Source organism: Elaeis guineensis, chromosome 6, assembly GCF_000442705.2.
Source record: "Elaeis guineensis isolate ETL-2024a chromosome 6, EG11, whole genome shotgun sequence".
Lineage (NCBI taxonomy): Eukaryota > Viridiplantae > Streptophyta > Magnoliopsida > Arecales > Arecaceae > Elaeis > Elaeis guineensis.
The window spans coordinates 22,675,021-22,690,253 of record NC_025998.2 but is presented as its reverse complement, the minus strand read 5'-3'; the positions used below and the strand labels follow the sequence as shown (position 1 = coordinate 22,690,253).

Genomic DNA, 15,233 nt, shown 5'->3' with positions numbered 1-15,233 from the left:
ATACACATGTATAAACCTTCACAAGTTTTGATTTATTAACTGGTTAGACTATTGAATGTTTGTCAAGTAATGGGACATAACAAGTCCTTTTCTGCATCAAAATGCAAATTAAAAGTGAAAAATACAGAAAATTCATGATGTTTCTTATTTATATTGGCAATAACATATGCTTTTACAGAGTCATTGATATGCACATGTTACACAATTGCACTTTATAATTTTATCCATTTTCTTTACTAGTGTTCATATACTTTAATAGAGGGTCATAGCACACTGTAATTGTATATGTTGAATTTAACACCCCCAATAGTAGTTTTTTTGCCATCATTGCAGCTGATCCAACTCAGCTCCTGAAGTTTCTCAGAATAAAAAGTGCAGGGATTAACTAGCAAGGCACATCGCAAAGGCTTCAATCAGATACATGTGACTGGATTACTATGACAATGGTAGTGTTACCTTTGCCAAATGACTCACCACCATAAAAATTGTAGCCATCATGTGCTTGTTGCTCATGTGTGAAATTTCTTTCACTTGACATAAGATAAAGCTTCAAAAGGCAATGAAAGGTAAACGAGTTGCTTCCCAATGTGGCGAGTGCAAGGCACCACTCCCCTTAGTGTAGCATACTTAGCTCCACTTGCAGGATTGAAGAGAAAAGAGACAAAGTAAAAGAGAATGTGGAGAGAAAAAACCAAGCAACAGCTCCTGTTAAGTGGAACGAATGAGACACTTTTGGATAACAACTCTTTATGCACCAAATGAAAGTTTTACCTTCATATAGGCAAGTTATGACCCTTCGCATGTATTAACACTTAATCGAATACACAAGCTTCCAAGAGACACATAAAAACTCTAAAAGACATTGACCACAAAAATAAACTTAGAAACTCCAAAAGACACTACAGTATTAATAAATAAGAGATGGACTAGACTCAGGTCAACCAAATTTGAGCCCAAATCCGGTCAGGTCCCCATCCCTCCGATGTGTGCAGATCTTGATGAAGCCAAAGAAAGGTAACGATCAACCCATTGCCCCATTTGGATGATGTGAAGAGCAAAAAAAAAGAAAGGCCTTACCATTAATGGGGATGGGACAGGAGGCCACACGCACCCATTCCCTCCATTTGAAACCCGGTCACCTATCCTTTCAATTAATTCAACATTCTCCCTTTGTGCCAACTTGAGAAATCAAGCCTAACATGGCCACAAACTTTTCAAATTTTTCCTTGGGCAAAGCTTTGGCGGAAATATCAGCGACTTGGTCACTAGTGTCCATCTTGACAAGATCAACTTCTTCCAACACATCCATTCTAATAAAATAGTAATGAAGTTCTGTGTGCTTTGTCCGAGCATGGAATATAGGATTAGAAGCAATCAGATAGTGCTAAGGTTGTCACAAGCAATCTCCACCAATTTGTTAATAAAAAATGCACTCTTGTGCAGCTAGTGTAGCAGCATTGTACTTTGCCTCAGTGCTTGATAGTGCATTAGTAGGTTGCTTTTTGCTGCTCCACAAAACCATAGTAAATTTGGTGCTAAAAAGTATTACCCATTGTGAATCTCCTTGTAGATGGATCACCAGCCAAATCCACATCGATGAAGACAGCTAAAATAAACAGTAACAACTTTTCGTAAAACAAACCACATGATAAAAAGTGGTTCAGATACCAAAATATCCTCTTTGTTGCATCAAGATGAGGCCTTCTAGGCTTTTAAATGAATTGGCTAATAGCACCCACTGGAAAAGAGACATCACACCTCCTAATCGTTGAGTAAAAAAGCTCCCAACAAACATCTGATAAACATGAGGATCCTTTGGCTCCTTTCCAACATCAACTCGCAATTTGAGATTTTTCTCCATTGGAGAAGCCATGGCTGGCAATCCAACATATTAAACTTTGCAAGAATTTTCTCGGCATATTCTTTAAAAGGCAAAAGGCCATCTTTGCACCTCGTGACCTCCAACCTAAGAAAATGGTTAAGCTCACTATGAGAACCCATGCAGGCGTGTGTTTAGTCCCACATCAGTTATGCACTGGGTAGATCCTAAGTATGCTAGGATATGTTTAGTCCCATATTGGCTATGTACGGGGTAGATCCTGGATACTTATAAAGGACCAAGGACCCAAATAATATATTCTAGCTTTTTTGCGTAAGGTCCTAGGTTGTAACAAATTTGTTATAATAAACCTAAAAACTCCAAATGACACCATAGAAGTAATAAATAAATTCCAAGAGACATATTATCAAGTTGGCACTATTAATTCAACACCCAAAACTGTCTATACTTCCCAACTCATAATGAAGCTCATTCATAGCCAATGCATGTTAGAAGTTATGCGCATACTTTAATCTCTAGAATTTTCTCCTTTTCTTAGATCTTGTTGGTTAGATAGCACATAATGTCTTTAATGATCATCCAAATAATTTTCTATCTAAATCATTAACTCCCAACATCCATAACTCCTAGGGTATGTTATTGCCTAGACTTTGTTACTGATGTTGATAATAACATTTAAATTTCTAAAAATCCGACATTTGTTTGCCAACTAGCAAGCTGTAGGATTTTGGTATCTATTTGGGACTTTCGATCTTCACTCTTGAACTCTTGCCTCCTATTGCGGATGAAATTCATCTCAGGTCGGAGGTGCTGGAGCATGAAGAAGCCCGATAAGTCGACGGTGGCCGGACCTGCAAGAAAAGTTCCTGTCGGAGATAGCTCCGGCGGAACCTTCCAACGCTCAAGTTAGATTTCTCGCAACAAGAGGAGAAGAGCCCGTATTTTTTTGAGGGAGAGGAGGCATACCTTTGCGTCTCCGTTTTACCTCTATTTATAAGGGAGGCTGAAGCCATGGGAGAGCACATAAATATCAAAAATATTTTGTCTCCCATTTAGTATTCTTGAGAGTTGTGCCCGACAATATTGCTCCATGGCACACGGAGGCCGTCTCTATTAATGGCATCAGCTAACAAGCGGCGGCCGAAGAACGTAGAGACTGCTATATTCATTATTACTCTCATTTATTAATGGGATGATGTGACGGACTATAAAGAGGCCTCATGGGGACTTATAGCCGAAGCTGATAATGGAGACCGATGCAGGGATCAATCAATGGAGAGTGGGTCGGCAACCAAAGCAAGGGTCAAGGCCGCTGCAGGGCCAGTAGGCAAAGATGGGGATCGGATGAGCACAAGAAGCACAAGCACTCATGGGTGGGAGCCGAATACAGGAGGTTCAGGCTCTCCTTGCTCTTCCTTTCCTGCCACCTTGTCACTATCCTCCTTTTCCCTTGTCTTGCATGGCTTATGGGGAAATGGGACGAGGGGGAGGCATCAATGCCTCTATCGGGCTTGGATGACGTAGAGCAATCTTTGGAGCACAGGAGGGTCGCTTGTATTAATTGCATGAGTTGATTTTAAGGGGATTTGAGAATGACATGGCCTCGCCCTCCTCTTGACCACCTGCAGCCTTTAATAAATGGATGTGACCAGTTCACAGGAAAACATCCCAAGGCCATCATGACAAGTCGTAGCCTTTAATGACTAGACTGGACAGCTGCGTAGAAGGCTCGGCTGGTGGCAACCGAATCAAGGATCGGAGGGGACTGATCTCGGGGCCAGCAAATAGCACAGAACGTCGGGGTAGGAGCCAACGACCGAAGTCCGTGTGGCCGATGTCGTCTAGTCTCGCACAGGAAATGCGGCCCAAAGTGATCGTGCAAAGGCTGATCTCTTCAAGATGATAGATTGTAATAATAAATGGCTCCAAGGCCGATTAGGAGTAAGGATCGGCCAAAAGATCCTCAAGGAAGAAGCTTGAGTAGCGGTATCCCTTGGATCGGCATCTGAAGCTTGGCAAGCTGGCTTTGGATCGGCCAAGGTCAGACTTCGGTGCAAGCCTCTGTTTGACTTTGGCCTTGACCTCGCCCCGTCACTGAAATCATGCTCGTTTATTTTGACTGTTGTTGTAATAATATTTCTGCATATCATCTGTTAGGAGCTCCTTTCGATCTGTATCTCCAGTATAGCTGAGATATTACCTCCTCGACAGTCTTAGTATTATCCCAATCTCTTCTTCTCTTAGGCGCTCCTTTGGAGCACCTAATCGGCGAGCTTCCAAGCCAACCATCAATGGAATTCGAACAGTATTCAGGGTACATTACATTAGACGAAGCCAAAAATACTAGCTTCTACTACTTTGTAGTAGCCGGGGTATTAGCCCCAATATATGCCCCCCTACTTCCTGGTCTGAGCTAGCCTCCAACGGAGACTTTTCTTACAGGCCCGACCGCCATCGACTTATTGAGTTTCTTCATGCTCCAGCGCCTCCGACCTGAGACGAATTTCATCCGCGACATATTGATGCCAGAAGGAGGACCTGCCCATTTTTGGGGAAGAGCACGCAACTTATCACAATGTTATCAAAGAGAGCGTCCTTGAGGTGCCTTAATGCCAAGATACGCCAGCCAGCACAAGCTCCAATGGAAATCATGTTTTGTGTTAGCCATCGAAGGCGGTCCCATAAACCCCTCCGCCGGCTTTCAGAAGAAACAAAGCTTAAGAACAAGGGGCATGCGATCCCGACCAGAAGAGGGAGCAAGCTTCAAAAGACTTGCACGAAACCTTTTTTGGTCTATCATCAAGCTATTGGACTGGGGGAGCTTCTTAAAGAAAATCTCACAAGCTGCAGTCTTATGAGCACCCAAATTAAGGCTGAGGCTGAAATCAGATCCTGATCGATCCGAAGTCAGATACAAGCTGATCCAAAGCCTAAAAATTGGCCAATCCAAAGTCAGATTCTGACCGATCCGAAGTCAGATCCAGATCGAGCCGAAGTTCAGAATCAAGTCAATCTAAAGAAAAAATAAGCCCAAATTGAGGCAAAGCTCAAGTGCAAGCCAAAGCAATTGATGAGTCAAATAAGACCCAAGAGCTCTCTAATAGAATTCATAAACTTCTATGGTAATAAACATCTAAGCCCCTTTCATTATTCTATTTTTTCTTACAGGACAACAGATCCTTGAGCACTTGGTAAAAACTCAAACCCAAACTAGAAGGAGGGTATAAATGCCCACTCTTCCGTGGGAGAGCCAACAAAGCCCCATTCGTCAGTGGAAGAGCAGTCGAAGCCCTCACTCATCAGTGGAAGAGCAGTCGAAGCCCCCACTCATCAGTGGAAGAGCCAGTGAAGCCTCCACTCTTCAGTGGGAGAGCAGCCGAAGCCCCCACTCTTCAGTGGGAGTGCAGCCAAAGCCCCCACTATTCAGTGAGAGTGCGATCGAGGATCCCACTCTTCAATGAGGGAGAAGATTAGGTCAGAGTAGGACGAAGTACACTCATAAAGATGCAAGCCGAAATCCACTGGCTGAAGACCCGAGGAGCCGAAGACCCCCTCTTATGGGAGGTAAAGGACCTCCCAGATCAAAATTTAAACATATTTAAGTTTGAAATGCAACAACACAAAGAGACCAAAGCAATGAATACAGGCAAAGGTGAAAAGTTCCAATTCAAAATATTTTGATTGATACTAGCTAAATTACTGGAACAGAGACCTCATATGTTTTCGATTTCGAACTATGACGAGGCCATCTATGTGCGAACCCCATGAGCGGCCGCACTTCTTCCGCATGCACAAGCGACCCGACGAACTGATCTGACCTTTAACAGCCCCGAAGTCCGCTACTGGAGACGCCACCAGTGTACAAAATGCCATAATTATCTTTATATTTTGTCAAGCTCCCCACACATGCGCCATGCCCCCACACCGAGACAGCCCGTGAGTAGTCGCACTCCCTGCGCGCACATATCGAATCCAGGTTAAGCTTAAGGTTGGACAAATATGATAAGAGACCTTTAAACCCCCCACCTATTTCCTCGCAGGACAACGGCTTCTGAACATCTGAGCCGAGGTACCACAGCAGCCCTGCACGTGCCTTTGTGTGCACACGGTCTTTTGCTAGAGCTAAGATCGGAGGCTCCGAAGCTTCACCGCGCGCTTCTATGCATGGCCAATTATCCCAACGCGTCTCCCATGCGGCCGACCCTTCTTCACGCACCTTGCGCGGCCGATCCTTCTCGACACGCTGGCCACAGCCGATCTTGCCCCTGCAAGCTGTTGCAGCCGAAGTCACCTGCGGCGTCAAAGTCAGCATGCTCCTTGCACAGCTGAAGTCATCCACGGCACCATATTTCGCGCACTTCGCACACACGGCCAAAGTTTCTCCGTGCGGCTCCATGGCCGACCGAAGTCAACAATAAGGCCTCTGAAGCCCTTCCGAAGCTTCCCCACACGAATCCTCATGTCTAACGGCATCGAAGTTATCCGTGCCGAAGTTTGTTGGCTGAATCGGCCATTAGCAGCACTGAAACCTCCATCATATCAGGTCTTTCGTGCATATGAGAACATTTCTCCCATGTCTCTTAACAAATACATTTAAGAGATGCTCTTTCGGAAGGCAAAGAGGTGGGATGGGACAAAGAAGTTACGAATATCAGGGTGGGGCAAGCTACACACCACTCACAATCCAAGTGTTCTCTCCCAGCTCCCATGGAAAAGCATCGAGAGTCGGTGCTCCCCTCTTCTGCATACAAGGGCTCAAAGGATGGATTTTGACATGAGAAACCGCTCCCGATTGATTCGGCATCTCCACGCATGCGTCCCCATCGCCACCAAGGTCGCCTATAACGAAGCTGAAGCCACCCGAAGCAACTCTGAGATCCACATGACCATCGTTCCTGAAGTCACCCACAGGCGGTACTGCGCTCCCTACGCCCACATCTGACCTCCCCAAACGGCTTCGAAATTTTGACAATTTGGAATTGGCAAGCCCCGTCATGGCCGTCGCATCCGATGCTGTCGAAGTCACGACCAGTGCCGAAGTCACCCAAAAAAACAAGAGGCGCAAGAAGAGAGAGCAAGTGACTACCCCCGTCTTCCTCTCTTCATTCATCTTGCGACAACATTTCTCCTCCCCGCACATCCTGTTCGGCACCCGAAACCTGGGAACACTGGCCAATCTGGCCCCAACTTGCGTCGAACCCATCGATGGCCCCGATCTCGAGTGGCGCCAAGGCAGCCCACGATCCGCCATGTTTCTTTCGCGTGAGCTCCCGTCATCGCAGCGACTCCCGCGTACGCTCTGATCGACGCTGAATCCCACGGTTGAACCAATCCATCCCGATGCCAATCCCTTTTAGATCTGTGCGATCCCCGAAGTCGCCCATGGGAGACTAGTCCCCCCGCTCGCGCCCTATTTCAGCCGATACCAATCCCCCTCAGGCCCTCGATCGATGGTGCTGGGGCAGCCTTTCGTTGCCCCAAAGTTCTGTGCATCCCTGTACGTGTATCCGGCCCCAAGCATCGTCGAATCCCACTGGCAAGGCCGATCCCAAGCCATACCAAGCTCCGCCAGCCGATCCATCCCCAGACGACGCCAATACCTGAGGGGAGCCCGCGGTTGTTACGATCCCAGGCAACATCGATCCCCCTCCGATGATGTCAGCCCGATCCTTCCCGAAGCAGAAGCCCATGGATCCCTGCGCCCAACTTCTGACAACACTGAAATCGCCTCCAACGAGGCCACAATCCCTCACGCGTACCTAATCCCGATGGCTGTGTGCTTCGCTGGCTTCCTCCAACCGATGCGATCGATCTTCGACGGCTCCTAGTGCCACCCCCGCTCACAATGCCGATCTTTCCTGACTCTCCGAACCCAAAGGATCCAAAGCTCCCTCCACGCGCTCATCGGATTTGAGCTTCCAGAGTCACCCCACCTATGTTTAGAATCATGGAGTCGAGAGGCACGCCCCCCAAGCAAGACCCGAGCACCCTATTCATAGTGCTGGCCTCTCCCCTAGCTCCGACGGCTTGAGCTCCCCCCTGTTTGTGACGCCAGCCTCCAGCTCCCTAATCCAAACATTATAGCGGGATCTTGTAACTCGAGCGGGGCACAGGGGGTTCGGGCACATCAAACCATCACTAGCAAGCTCAAGGCCGAACTCCAATTCAAAGGCTCTGAGGTCCCCATGCACTTGCCACGGCCTATCTCCACTCTGCGACCCATCACGATCCCTTCACCATCGATCCTATGTTCAACAGACAACGTCCTCTCGCTCTCGGCCATATTGTTCCTCACCGGTGACGATGACTCCCGATGATCTCCCACCAGCTAAGACATACACACATGACCCACGCCGAAACCATACCCACAATGCTCGTGCAAAAATGCCCGAGACAAATTTCACCGAACATGCATCGATGGCAAAACCATGCATGTCATGAGCCGAAGGCACATGTTGCATCTGATGGACATCATCATTGCCGGCGTCAGCATCATCATCATCGTCGTCATGATGAGAATGGCCCGATGTTGTAGCAAAGCCTCATATACAGAAAAACAAGTAGCCCTCTTCAGGCAAGAGATCGTAATATGCACCTCAGTCCATATATGCCCGAACTTAGGCTCCAGCCTATATTTGGCCACCTTTTTGAGGAAGGTGACAACGAACTCCTGAGCACCACCTTCAAATCAGACCATCATGAGGATATCAGAATACGCACCACATCATAACAAGCCACTAAGCCTGGAGGGCTCTGGCCTAGGCCACTTATAAAGATGGCAGAGCACAGACTTCATAAAACGACCGAGACGCAAGACAAGCATTTTGTGTTCATCAAAAATTAAAATAAAATACAATTAAGATCTAACTCGTGTCATCGAAAATAGCGTATTACTCCCTTGACCTGATCCCAGCTCAAACCAGGGAGTAAGGGGGCATATGTTGGGGGTAATACCCCGGCTACTACAAAGTAGTAGAAGCTGGTACTTTTGGCTTCGTCTAATATAATGTATCCTGAGTACTACTCGAATTCTATTAATGACTGGCTTGGAAGCTCGCCGACCAGCTACTCCAAAGGAGCGCCTAAAGAAGAAGAGATTGAGATAATAGTAAGACCGTCAGGGAGGTAATATCTCAGCTACATCGGAGATACAAACCGAAAGAGCTCCTGACAGATGATATGCAGAAATATTATTACAACAACAATCAAAAATAAACGAGCACGATCTCAGCGATAGGGGCAAGGCCAAGGCCGAAGTCAAACAAAGGCCTGCACCGAAATCTGACCTTGGCCGATCCAAGGCTAGCTTATCGAGCTTCAGATGTCGATCCAAAGAATACCGCGACTCAAGCTTCTTCTTTGAAGATCTTTTGGCCGATCCTTACTCCTAATCGGCCTTGGAGCCATTTACTATTACAATCTATCATCTTGAAGAGATCAGCCTTTGCACAATCACTTTGGGCCGCATCACCTGTGCAGGACTAGACGACATCAACCATGCGGACTTCGATCGTCGGCTCCTACCACGATGTTCTGTGCTAGTTGCCGGCCCCCGAGACCAATCCCCTTCGATCCTTGATTCGGTTGCCACCAGTCGAGCCTTCTAGCCGTTGTCCAGTCCAATCCAGTCATTAAAGGCTGTGACTTGTCATGATAGTCTTGGGATGTTTTTCCGTGCACTGATCACATCCATTTATTAAAGGCTGCATGTGGTCAAGAGGGAGGCGAGGCCATGTCATTCTCAAATCTCCTTAAAGTCAACTCATGCAATTAATACAAGCGACCGTCCCTGTGCTCCAAGGATTACTCTGGGTCACCCAAGCCTGACAGAGGCATTGATGCCTCCCCCTCTTGTCTCATTTCCCTATAAGCCATGCAAGACAAGGGAAAAGGAGGATAGTGACAAGGTAGCAGGAGAGAAAGAGCAAGGAGAGGCCGAACCTCCTGTACTCGACTTTTGCCCACGAGTGCTCGTGCTTCTTGTACTCGTCCGATCTCCATCCTGACCTACTGGCCCCACAGCGGCCTTGACCCTTGCTTCGGCTGCCGACCCACTCTCCGCTGATCGATCCCCGCATCGGTCTCCATTATCAGCTTCGGCTATAAACCCCCGTAAGGCCTCTTTATAGCCCTTCACATCATCCCATTAATAAATGTGAGTAATCATGAATATAGCAGCCTTTACGTTCTTTGGCCGTCGCTTGTCAGTTTATGCCATTAATAGAGACAGCCTCCACGTGCCATGAAACAATATTGTCGGGCACAACTCTCGAGAATACTAAATGGAAGACAATATTTTTGATATTCACGTGCTCTCCCATGGTTCCAGCCTTATAAATAGAGATAAAATGAGAACCCAAAGGTACGCCTCCTCTCCCTCAAAAAAATACTGACTCTTCTCCTCCTGTTGTGAGAAATCTGATTTGAACGTCGGAGAGTCCCCACCAGAGCCATCTCCAACGGACTTTTCTTGTAGGTCCGACCACTGTCAACAAATCGAGCTTCTTCATGCTCCAGCACCTCCCACTTGAGACGAATTTCATCCGCAACACCTCCGATGCTTGGAAGGTGACCACAGATCCAAGGTTCATGAAGTTGCATTACTAATCTGTTGGAAGATGAGTGAATATCATAATGAGTTGTCAAGATTATGACTACTGTGGTAAGTATGACCTCAAAGATTCCAAAATCAAATATCATGACTATTATGGTCAGAATATCATGGCTATTATGGTCATAAATATCATAGCTATTATGGTAATGATTATTATAAATTCCAGGATCAAATTTATCCTATTGTTAGACATAATTGTTTAACTTCCATATATATGTGGATACAATTACAAAGCTACCATAGTAGCTATTCCATTTTAGTCTATTTAAAGAGCTATATTCATGAAAAATAAAAAATATTATCTTTTACGACTTTTTTCCACATGGTATCAGAGCCGACCAACCTTAGCCGTGCTCCACCATAGCTGCCGGCCACTCTAAAAAAATGCCTAGCTGCCGCCAGCCAGGGTTGAAACATCACCAGCCGCCGCCAACCAGGGTTAGAAAACCCTCTGCTGCCGCAATTCAGACCTGCGACAGGTCCTGCCGCCACCGACAAGCTCTAAAAGAGGCTCCCTTGCCACCGGCCAGCCACTGTCCAGCTTCTATTGAAGCCTGTTCTGCTACTGATCATCTTCAATTTATTTTTTTCGTTGCAATCAGATCTTGATTCAACAATATTTCTTGATCTAAGATGGTGAAGACAGTGATGATAGGATCAATCAGAGACAAAGAAGACTTCTCATCCGGAGCCACAACAGAGAGGAGTAATACTGTCACTGACACACCTCCTGGGGCAAATTATTCTACTGGATCTACTCTTCCACTTACCATTCACACAAAACTGAATGGTACAAATTACTTGGAATGATCGCAATAGATCAAGTTGGCCATGAAAGATCGAGCCAAATTTGGATATCTGACGGATAGTGTCAAAGAGCCCGCTGAAATCGATCTCAATTTTCAGACTTGGACAACAAAGAACATAGTAGTTATAGCATGGCTCCTCAATTCCATGGAGCCGACCATTACAAAGACCTATCTATTTCTCTCAACAGCGAAAGAAATCTAGGATACTGTTAAAGAGACATATTCTGATCGAAAAAATTATTCCCAAATCTTCGAGTTGAAGTCCAAATTATGGCAATCATCATAAGGAGATCGAGATGTTACCACCTGCTACAACGAGATGGTAACACTGTGGCAGGAGTTGGACCTATATCGTATAGTTGAGTTAAAGGATCCCAAGGAATGTGCAAGACACAAAAAAGGTGAAGACGTTGATAGGGTGTATATGTTCTTGATTGGTGTGAACCAGAAATTTGATGAGACAAAGAGGAGAATCTTGAGTCGGAAGCCACTACCCTCTATTAGGGAAGTATTCTCTGAGATCCGATTAGAAGAGAGCCGGAGGAAGGTTATGCTTCATTCATCCTCGTCTCGTGTTACTCCTGGAGCTGAAAGTTCAGCCCTTGCAACCCCAAAACCGAAGGCAGAAAGAGAAAAAAAAACGGCCATGACGTAACCATTGCAGGAAGCCAGAGCATACTCAGGAGACTTGCTGGCACCTTCACGACAAGCCTCCTAACCAGAAAAAAAGCCCAATAGGAGAGCTCTTCAAACCACCATTGATAATACTCAGAAGCAATCGGTCGGATCTGACTCGGCCAACTTCACGAAGGAACAACTAGAGCAACTGTATCAGTTATTTAAATCTTCATAATTCTCTACCATTTCTTCAATTCTCTAGCCCACCAAGGTAATTCAATTGTGTCATTCAATATCTCTCTTGATTTTCAGAATCCTTGGATTATTGACTCTAGGGCAACAGATCATATGACTAGTTGCTCTCAGTTGTTTTCATCTATGATCTGAATTGTCGTGCTAATTTTCACCATTCTCACTATAAATTTCAGGATCTGACAACTAGGAGGACGATTGGTATTGCTAGAGAAAGAGGACTTTATTTTCTTAAAGATGGATCACGATCTGGCAGACTTGTTCAGGGTACCTGTTTAGAGTCTGTTTCTTTTTTTACTGATCATCAAATAATGTTGTGGCACTATAGATTAGGCCACATGTGTTTTTACTATTTAAAATATTTGTATCCAAATTTATTTTTGAATAAAGATCCATCTTTATTTAAATGTGAAATTTGCACTTTGGCAAAATTACATAGGACTATTTTTTTCCTCACAACCATATAGGCCAACACAACCTTTTTCATTAGTTCACAATGACATTGAAGACCCTCAAGGATTCCTACAGTTTCAGAAAAAAAATATTTTATGTCTTTCATTGATGACCATACTAGAATTAGTTAGGTGTACCTATTAAAGAAAAAATCTCAAGTTGCTAAAATTTTTAAAAATTTTTACTCTATGGTTCATATCCAATTTAATAAAAAAGTTCAGATTTTTTGAAGTGACAAAGGCAGAAAATTTTTTAATTCAACTTTAGGGCAATTTTTCTTGAAAAAGGGTATTGTTCATTAAAATTCTTGTACTAATACCCTACAACAAAACGAGATTGCGGAAAAAAAAAATAGACACCTTTTGAAAATTGCTAGAGCCTTCTTTTTGCCACTAATGTTCCTAACTATCTTTGGGGTGAAGCAATTCTTACAGCCATGCATCTCATTAATCGCATGCCCTCAAAGATTTTGAATTTTAAAACTCCCTTATATGTTTTCACAAAATTTTTTCCTAACTTTTGAATACCCTCTGATCTGCCTATTCGACTGTTTGGTTGCATGGTTTATGTCCATAATTATGACCAAAATCATAGGAAACTTGATCTGAGGACCATTAAGTGTGTATTTGTGGGATATGCACCTACCCAAAAAGGGTGCCATGACCCCATTTCAAAAAAAAATTTGTAACAATGGATATCTCTTTTTTTGAACAAACTCTATATTTTAACTCTCATCTTTAGGAGGGAGAGAGAAAGATGTAAGAAATTCTAACATATTTGAAAATGAATTCATTTTTTCCTTTGTTCCCCATCATGTGGATGTCCCTACACTTGCATCCGAGAATGAAATTATTGCTGAAAATAAAAACCCAAATCAGCAAAATGATGCTGAAAGTGAAAATTCTGCAACAAACATTGATAAAAACCCTTTAAATGTTTTAAATGATGAAGAACTTGAAGGTTCACCTGTGGTCCCACCACATATTCATGATCAGAATGAAAGAGAAGTAAACATAGACATACACTTTGGAAAAGTCTACTTTAGAAAGAATATTCTTCAAAGAAAGAAATCCGAAGCTTCTCTTTATGGTCATGAGTTTGAGCCGAAGCTAGATCGAGATTCTTCAGGTAATTCTAATTCCAATTCTGATTCCAATTCGAATTCTCCAATTGTATCCAATGAATTAAATCTTTTCATTGCTGTTTGTAAGGATATTAAAGCATGTACTAAATATCCAATGTCCAAATATGTGTCCTATACTAATCTATCACCATCTTTTTCAGCTTTTTCCTCTCACCTTTCTCTTGTGGAGATTCCAACAACTGTACAGGATGCTCTACGAATTCCAGAGTGGAGGAAAGCCATGTTAGAAGAGATGCGAGCACTTGAGAAGAACAGGACTTGGAAAGTAGTGAATCTTTCTAAAGGAAAGAAGATAGTGGGATGTAAGTGGGTGCTCACTGTTAAATACAAATCTGATGGCTCTCTTAAAAGATATAAGGCAAGATTAGTGGCAAAGAGGTTTACACAAACCTATGGTATTGACTATATGGAGATCTTTGCACCTGTGGCCAAACTAAACACTATCAGAGTGTTGTTCTCACTAGCTATTAACCTCGATTGGCCATTACAGCAGCTGGACATTAAAAATGCATTCTTGAATGGGGATTTGGAAGAGGAAGTTTATATGACTGCACCTCCTGACTTGCTACAGAGTTTGGATCCCGAGTTTGTAAAGTCAAAAAATCTTTATATGGCCTTAAATAATCTCCAAGGCCCTGGTTCGACAAATTCATAGATCGGTGAAAAATCAGAGATATTTCCAAGCACAATCAGACCATACTATGTTCTATAAGCATGGAGAGAGCAAGAAGATTACTGTTCTCATTGTGTATGTGGATGATATCATCCTAACTGGTGATGATGTTGCTGAGATAGAACAATGAAAGAGTAGCTTGGCTAAGGAGTTTGAAATCAAAGAGTTAGGGCTAGTCAAATATTTTCTTAGAATAAAAGTTGCTCGCTCTCAGAAAGGGTTAGTTGTGAATCAGAGGAAGTACATTGTTGATCTCCTCAAAGAAATTGGAATGAGTGGGTGTAGACCCGCAGATATCCCATTGACTCCAATATCAAATTGGGGGATAGTGAAAAAGATGAGACGATGGACACTTCGAGATATCAGAGACTAGTGGAGAAGCTGATTTATTTATCTCACACAAGACCTGACATTGTATTTGCTGTGAGTAGAGTAAGTCAGTTTATGCATTCTCCTCAAAAAGCACATCTTGATGCAGTTTATAAGATCTTGTGGTACTTGAAGAGTTTTCCTGAAAAGGATTTGTTTTTTCAGAAACATTCTCAGAGGAATATAGAGACTTTTACGGATGCTGATTGGGCAGATTCTTCAACCGATCGGAAATCCACCACTGGCCACTATACTTATGTTTAGGAGAATCTGGTTATTTGGAGGAGCAAGAAGTAAAATGTTGTATCTAGGACAGTGCTAAAGCCAAATATAGAGCCATGGCAAATAGTGTAAGTTACTTTGGCTACAGTGAATTCTAGGTGAATTACATCTTTTCGTAAATTTTTCAATGAAGTTGTACTGTGATAATAAGGCTGCAATCAGTATTGCCCATAATTCAA

General features: G+C 43.9%; 1 protein-coding gene across 2 annotated transcripts in view; it reads right to left on the bottom strand.

Moving 5' to 3' along the window:
* LOC105032736 (myosin-1) overlaps positions 1 to 15,233 on the bottom strand; it is a 39,244-nt gene that overhangs the window by 18,841 nt on the left and 5,170 nt on the right. The gene's annotated exons all lie outside the window — the stretch shown is intronic.